Source organism: Sturnus vulgaris, unplaced genomic scaffold, assembly GCF_052056855.1.
Source record: "Sturnus vulgaris isolate bStuVul1 unplaced genomic scaffold, bStuVul1.hap1 Scaffold_303, whole genome shotgun sequence".
NCBI classification, from domain to species: Eukaryota; Metazoa; Chordata; class Aves; order Passeriformes; family Sturnidae; genus Sturnus; species Sturnus vulgaris.
This window is the reverse complement of record NW_028276377.1, coordinates 1-7500: the sequence shown is the minus strand read 5'-3', so window position 1 is coordinate 7500 and position 7500 is coordinate 1.

Sequence of the window (7500 nt, the reverse complement as noted above, 5' to 3'; positions counted from 1 at the left end):
GTTAGGGTTAGGGTTAGGGTTAGGGTTAGGGTTAGGGTTAGGGTTAGGGTTAGGGTTAGGGTTAGGGTTAGGGTTAGGGTTAGGGTTAGGGTTAGGGTTAGGGTTAGGGTTAGGGTTAGGGTTAGGGTTAGGGTTAGGGTTAGGGTTAGGGTTAGGGTTAGGGTTAGGGTTAGGGTTAGGGTTAGGGTTAGGGTTAGGGTTAGGGTTAGGGTTAGGGTTAGGGTTAGGGTTAGGGTTAGGGTTAGGGTTAGGGTTAGGGTTAGGGTTAGGGTTAGGGTTAGGGTTAGGGTTAGGGTTAGGGTTAGGGTTAGGGTTAGGGTTAGGGTTAGGGTTAGGGTTAGGGTTAGGGTTAGGGTTAGGGTTAGGGTTAGGGTTAGGGTTAGGGTTAGGGTTAGGGTTAGGGTTAGGGTTAGGGTTAGGGTTAGGGTTAGGGTTAGGGTTAGGGTTAGGGTTAGGGTTAGGGTTAGGGTTAGGGTTAGGGTTAGGGTTAGGGTTAGGGTTAGGGTTAGGGTTAGGGTTAGGGTTAGGGTTAGGGTTAGGGTTAGGGTTAGGGTTAGGGTTAGGGTTAGGGTTAGGGTTAGGGTTAGGGTTAGGGTTAGGGTTAGGGTTAGGGTTAGGGTTAGGGTTAGGGTTAGGGTTAGGGTTAGGGTTAGGGTTAGGGTTAGGGTTAGGGTTAGGGTTAGGGTTAGGGTTAGGGTTAGGGTTAGGGTAGGGTTAGGGTTAGGGTTAGGGTTAGGGTTAGGGTTAGGGTTAGGGTTAGGGTTAGGGTTAGGGTTAGGGTTAGGGTTAGGGTTAGGGTTAGGGTTAGGGTTAGGGTTAGGGTTAGGGTTAGGGTTAGGGTTAGGGTTAGGGTTAGGGTTAGGGTTAGGGTTAGGGTTAGGGTTAGGGTTAGGGTTAGGGTTAGGGTTAGGGTTAGGGTTAGGGTTAGGGTTAGGGTTAGGGTTAGGGTTAGGGTTAGGGTTAGGGTTAGGGTTAGGGTTAGGGTTAGGGTTAGGGTTAGGGTTAGGGTTAGGGTTAGGGTTAGGGTTAGGGTTAGGGTTAGGGTTAGGGTTAGGGTTAGGGTTAGGGTTAGGGTTAGGGTTAGGGTTAGGGTTAGGGTTAGGGTTAGGGTTAGGGTTAGGGTTAGGGTTAGGGTTAGGGTTAGGGTTAGGGTTAGGGTTAGGGTTAGGGTTAGGGTTAGGGTTAGGGTTAGGGTTAGGGTTAGGGTTAGGGTTAGGGTTAGGGTTAGGGTTAGGGTTAGGGTTAGGGTTAGGGTTAGGGTTAGGGTTAGGGTTAGGGTTAGGGTTAGGGTTAGGGTTAGGGTTAGGGTTAGGGTTAGGGTTAGGGTTAGGGTTAGGGTTAGGGTTAGGGTTAGGGTTAGGGTTAGGGTTAGGGTTAGGGTTAGGGTTAGGGTTAGGGTTAGGGTTAGGGTTAGGGTTAGGGTTAGGGTTAGGGTTAGGGTTAGGGTTAGGGTTAGGGTTAGGGTTAGGGTTAGGGTTAGGGTTAGGGTTAGGGTTAGGGTTAGGGTTAGGGTTAGGGTTAGGGTTAGGGTTAGGGTTAGGGTTAGGGTTAGGGTTAGGGTTAGGGTTAGGGTTAGGGTTAGGGTTAGGGTTAGGGTTAGGGTTAGGGTTAGGGTTAGGGTTAGGGTTAGGGTTAGGGTTAGGGTTAGGGTTAGGGTTAGGGTTAGGGTTAGGGTTAGGGTTAGGGTTAGGGTTAGGGTTAGGGTTAGGGTTAGGGTTAGGGTTAGGGTTAGGGTTAGGGTTAGGGTTAGGGTTAGGGTTAGGGTTAGGGTTAGGGTTAGGGTTAGGGTTAGGGTTAGGGTTAGGGTTAGGGTTAGGGTTAGGGTTAGGGTTAGGGTTAGGGTTAGGGTTAGGGTTAGGGTTAGGGTTAGGGTTAGGGTTAGGGTTAGGGTTAGGGTTAGGGTTAGGGTTAGGGTTAGGGTTAGGGTTAGGGTTAGGGTTAGGGTTAGGGTTAGGGTTAGGGTTAGGGTTAGGGTTAGGGTTAGGGTTAGGGTTAGGGTTAGGGTTAGGGTTAGGGTTAGGGTTAGGGTTAGGGTTAGGGTTAGGGTTAGGGTTAGGGTTAGGGTTAGGGTTAGGGTTAGGGTTAGGGTTAGGGTTAGGGTTAGGGTTAGGGTTAGGGTTAGGGTTAGGGTTAGGGTTAGGGTTAGGGTTAGGGTTAGGGTTAGGGTTAGGGTTAGGGTTAGGGTTAGGGTTAGGGTTAGGGTTAGGGTTAGGGTTAGGGTTAGGGTTAGGGTTAGGGTTAGGGTTAGGGTTAGGGTTAGGGTTAGGGTTAGGGTTAGGGTTAGGGTTAGGGTTAGGGTTAGGGTTAGGGTTAGGGTTAGGGTTAGGGTTAGGGTTAGGGTTAGGGTTAGGGTTAGGGTTAGGGTTAGGGTTAGGGTTAGGGTTAGGGTTAGGGTTAGGGTTAGGGTTAGGGTTAGGGTTAGGGTTAGGGTTAGGGTTAGGGTTAGGGTTAGGGTTAGGGTTAGGGTTAGGGTTAGGGTTAGGGTTAGGGTTAGGGTTAGGGTTAGGGTTAGGGTTAGGGTTAGGGTTAGGGTTAGGGTTAGGGTTAGGGTTAGGGTTAGGGTTAGGGTTAGGGTTAGGGTTAGGGTTAGGGTTAGGGTTAGGGTTAGGGTTAGGGTTAGGGTTAGGGTTAGGGTTAGGGTTAGGGTTAGGGTTAGGGTTAGGGTTAGGGTTAGGGTTAGGGTTAGGGTTAGGGTTAGGGTTAGGGTTAGGGTTAGGGTTAGGGTTAGGGTTAGGGTTAGGGTTAGGGTTAGGGTTAGGGTTAGGGTTAGGGTTAGGGTTAGGGTTAGGGTTAGGGTTAGGGTTAGGGTTAGGGTTAGGGTTAGGGTTAGGGTTAGGGTTAGGGTTAGGGTTAGGGTTAGGGTTAGGGTTAGGGTTAGGGTTAGGGTTAGGGTTAGGGTTAGGGTTAGGGTTAGGGTTAGGGTTAGGGTTAGGGTTAGGGTTAGGGTTAGGGTTAGGGTTAGGGTTAGGGTTAGGGTTAGGGTTAGGGTTAGGGTTAGGGTTAGGGTTAGGGTTAGGGTTAGGGTTAGGGTTAGGGTTAGGGTTAGGGTTAGGGTTAGGGTTAGGGTTAGGGTTAGGGTTAGGGTTAGGGTTAGGGTTAGGGTTAGGGTTAGGGTTAGGGTTAGGGTTAGGGTTAGGGTTAGGGTTAGGGTTAGGGTTAGGGTTAGGGTTAGGGTTAGGGTTAGGGTTAGGGTTAGGGTTAGGGTTAGGGTTAGGGTTAGGGTTAGGGTTAGGGTTAGGGTTAGGGTTAGGGTTAGGGTTAGGGTTAGGGTTAGGGTTAGGGTTAGGGTTAGGGTTAGGGTTAGGGTTAGGGTTAGGGTTAGGGTTAGGGTTAGGGTTAGGGTTAGGGTTAGGGTTAGGGTTAGGGTTAGGGTTAGGGTTAGGGTTAGGGTTAGGGTTAGGGTTAGGGTTAGGGTTAGGGTTAGGGTTAGGGTTAGGGTTAGGGTTAGGGTTAGGGTTAGGGTTAGGGTTAGGGTTAGGGTTAGGGTTAGGGTTAGGGTTAGGGTTAGGGTTAGGGTTAGGGTTAGGGTTAGGGTTAGGGTTAGGGTTAGGGTTAGGGTTAGGGTTAGGGTTAGGGTTAGGGTTAGGGTTAGGGTTAGGGTTAGGGTTAGGGTTAGGGTTAGGGTTAGGGTTAGGGTTAGGGTTAGGGTTAGGGTTAGGGTTAGGGTTAGGGTTAGGGTTAGGGTTAGGGTTAGGGTTAGGGTTAGGGTTAGGGTTAGGGTTAGGGTTAGGGTTAGGGTTAGGGTTAGGGTTAGGGTTAGGGTTAGGGTTAGGGTTAGGGTTAGGGTTAGGGTTAGGGTTAGGGTTAGGGTTAGGGTTAGGGTTAGGGTTAGGGTTAGGGTTAGGGTTAGGGTTAGGGTTAGGGTTAGGGTTAGGGTTAGGGTTAGGGTTAGGGTTAGGGTTAGGGTTAGGGTTAGGGTTAGGGTTAGGGTTAGGGTTAGGGTTAGGGTTAGGGTTAGGGTTAGGGTTAGGGTTAGGGTTAGGGTTAGGGTTAGGGTTAGGGTTAGGGTTAGGGTTAGGGTTAGGGTTAGGGTTAGGGTTAGGGTTAGGGTTAGGGTTAGGGTTAGGGTTAGGGTTAGGGTTAGGGTTAGGGTTAGGGTTAGGGTTAGGGTTAGGGTTAGGGTTAGGGTTAGGGTTAGGGTTAGGGTTAGGGTTAGGGTTAGGGTTAGGGTTAGGGTTAGGGTTAGGGTTAGGGTTAGGGTTAGGGTTAGGGTTAGGGTTAGGGTTAGGGTTAGGGTTAGGGTTAGGGTTAGGGTTAGGGTTAGGGTTAGGGTTAGGGTTAGGGTTAGGGTTAGGGTTAGGGTTAGGGTTAGGGTTAGGGTTAGGGTTAGGGTTAGGGTTAGGGTTAGGGTTAGGGTTAGGGTTAGGGTTAGGGTTAGGGTTAGGGTTAGGGTTAGGGTTAGGGTTAGGGTTAGGGTTAGGGTTAGGGTTAGGGTTAGGGTTAGGGTTAGGGTTAGGGTTAGGGTTAGGGTTAGGGTTAGGGTTAGGGTTAGGGTTAGGGTTAGGGTTAGGGTTAGGGTTAGGGTTAGGGTTAGGGTTAGGGTTAGGGTTAGGGTTAGGGTTAGGGTTAGGGTTAGGGTTAGGGTTAGGGTTAGGGTTAGGGTTAGGGTTAGGGTTAGGGTTAGGGTTAGGGTTAGGGTTAGGGTTAGGGTTAGGGTTAGGGTTAGGGTTAGGGTTAGGGTTAGGGTTAGGGTTAGGGTTAGGGTTAGGGTTAGGGTTAGGGTTAGGGTTAGGGTTAGGGTTAGGGTTAGGGTTAGGGTTAGGGTTAGGGTTAGGGTTAGGGTTAGGGTTAGGGTTAGGGTTAGGGTTAGGGTTAGGGTTAGGGTTAGGGTTAGGGTTAGGGTTAGGGTTAGGGTTAGGGTTAGGGTTAGGGTTAGGGTTAGGGTTAGGGTTAGGGTTAGGGTTAGGGTTAGGGTTAGGGTTAGGGTTAGGGTTAGGGTTAGGGTTAGGGTTAGGGTTAGGGTTAGGGTTAGGGTTAGGGTTAGGGTTAGGGTTAGGGTTAGGGTTAGGGTTAGGGTTAGGGTTAGGGTTAGGGTTAGGGTTAGGGTTAGGGTTAGGGTTAGGGTTAGGGTTAGGGTTAGGGTTAGGGTTAGGGTTAGGGTTAGGGTTAGGGTTAGGGTTAGGGTTAGGGTTAGGGTTAGGGTTAGGGTTAGGGTTAGGGTTAGGGTTAGGGTTAGGGTTAGGGTTAGGGTTAGGGTTAGGGTTAGGGTTAGGGTTAGGGTTAGGGTTAGGGTTAGGGTTAGGGTTAGGGTTAGGGTTAGGGTTAGGGTTAGGGTTAGGGTTAGGGTTAGGGTTAGGGTTAGGGTTAGGGTTAGGGTTAGGGTTAGGGTTAGGGTTAGGGTTAGGGTTAGGGTTAGGGTTAGGGTTAGGGTTAGGGTTAGGGTTAGGGTTAGGGTTAGGGTTAGGGTTAGGGTTAGGGTTAGGGTTAGGGTTAGGGTTAGGGTTAGGGTTAGGGTTAGGGTTAGGGTTAGGGTTAGGGTTAGGGTTAGGGTTAGGGTTAGGGTTAGGGTTAGGGTTAGGGTTAGGGTTAGGGTTAGGGTTAGGGTTAGGGTTAGGGTTAGGGTTAGGGTTAGGGTTAGGGTTAGGGTTAGGGTTAGGGTTAGGGTTAGGGTTAGGGTTAGGGTTAGGGTTAGGGTTAGGGTTAGGGTTAGGGTTAGGGTTAGGGTTAGGGTTAGGGTTAGGGTTAGGGTTAGGGTTAGGGTTAGGGTTAGGGTTAGGGTTAGGGTTAGGGTTAGGGTTAGGGTTAGGGTTAGGGTTAGGGTTAGGGTTAGGGTTAGGGTTAGGGTTAGGTTAGGGTTAGGGTTAGGGTTAGGGTTAGGGTTAGGGTTAGGGTTAGGGTTAGGGTTAGGGTTAGGGTTAGGGTTAGGGTTAGGGTTAGGGTTAGGGTTAGGGTTAGGGTTAGGGTTAGGGTTAGGGTTAGGGTTAGGGTTAGGGTTAGGGTTAGGGTTAGGGTTAGGGTTAGGGTTAGGGTTAGGGTTAGGGTTAGGGTTAGGGTTAGGGTTAGGGTTAGGGTTAGGGTTAGGGTTAGGGTTAGGGTTAGGGTTAGGGTTAGGGTTAGGGTTAGGGTTAGGGTTAGGGTTAGGGTTAGGGTTAGGGTTAGGGTTAGGGTTAGGGTTAGGGTTAGGGTTAGGGTTAGGGTTAGGGTTAGGGTTAGGGTTAGGGTTAGGGTTAGGGTTAGGGTTAGGGTTAGGGTTAGGGTTAGGGTTAGGGTTAGGGTTAGGGTTAGGGTTAGGGTTAGGGTTAGGGTTAGGGTTAGGGTTAGGGTTAGGGTTAGGGTTAGGGTTAGGGTTAGGGTTAGGGGTTAGGGTTAGGGTTAGGGTTAGGGTTAGGGTTAGGGTTAGGGTTAGGGTTAGGGTTAGGGTTAGGGTTAGGGTTAGGGTTAGGGTTAGGGTTTAGGGTTAGGGTTAGGGTTAGGGTTAGGGTTAGGGTTAGGGTTAGGGTAGGGTTAGGGTTAGGGTTAGGGTTAGGGTTAGGGTTAGGGTTAGGGTTAGGGTTAGGGTTAGGGTTAGGGTTAGGGTTAGGGTTAGGGTAGGGTTAGGGTTAGGGTTAGGGTTAGGGTTAGGGTTAGGGTTAGGGTTAGGTTAGGGTTAGGGTTAGGGTTAGGGTTAGGGTTAGGGTTAGGGTTAGGGTTAGGGTTAGGGTTAGGGTTAGGGTTAGGGTTAGGGTTAGGGTTAGGGTTAGGGTTGGGTAGGGTTAGGGTTAGGGTTAGGGTTAGGGTTAGGGTTAGGGTTAGGGTTAGGGTTAGGGTTAGGGTTAGGGTTAGGGTTAGGGTTAGGGTTAGGGTTAGGTTAGGGTTAGGGTTAGGGTTAGGGTTAGGGTTAGGGTTAGGGTTAGGGTTAGGGTTAGGGTTAGGGTTAGGGTTAGGGTTAGGGTTAGGGTTAGGGTTAGGGTTAGGGTTAGGGTTAGGTTAGGGTTAGGGTTAGGGTTAGGGTTAGGGTTAGGGTTAGGGTTAGGGTTAGGGGTTAGGGTTAGGGTTAGGGTTAGGGTTAGGGTTAGGTTAGGGTTAGGGTTAGGGTTAGGGTTAGGGTTAGGGTTAGGGTTAGGGTTAGGGGTTAGGGTTAGGGTTAGGGTTAGGGTTAGGGTTAGGGTTAGGGTTAGGGTTAGGGTTAGGGTTAGGGTTAGGGTTAGGGTTAGGGATTAGGGTTAGGGTTAGGTTAGGGTTAGGGTTAGGGTTAGGGTTAGGGTTAGGGTTAGGGTTAGGGTTAGGGTTAGGGTTAGGGTTAGGGTTAGGGTTAGGGTTAGGGTTAGGGTTAGGGTTAGGGTTAGGGTTAGGGTTAGGGTTAGGGTTAGGGTTAGGGTTAGGGTTAGGGTTAGGGTTAGGGTTAGGGTTAGGGTTAGGGTTAGGGTTAGGGTTAGGGGTTAGGGTTAGGGTTAGGGTTAGGGTTAGGGTTAGGGTTAGGGTTAGGGTTAGGGTTAGGGTTAGGGTTAGGGTTAGGGTTAGGGTTAGGGTTAGGGTTAGGTTAGGGTTAGGGTTAGGGTTAGGGTTAGGGTTAGGGTTAGA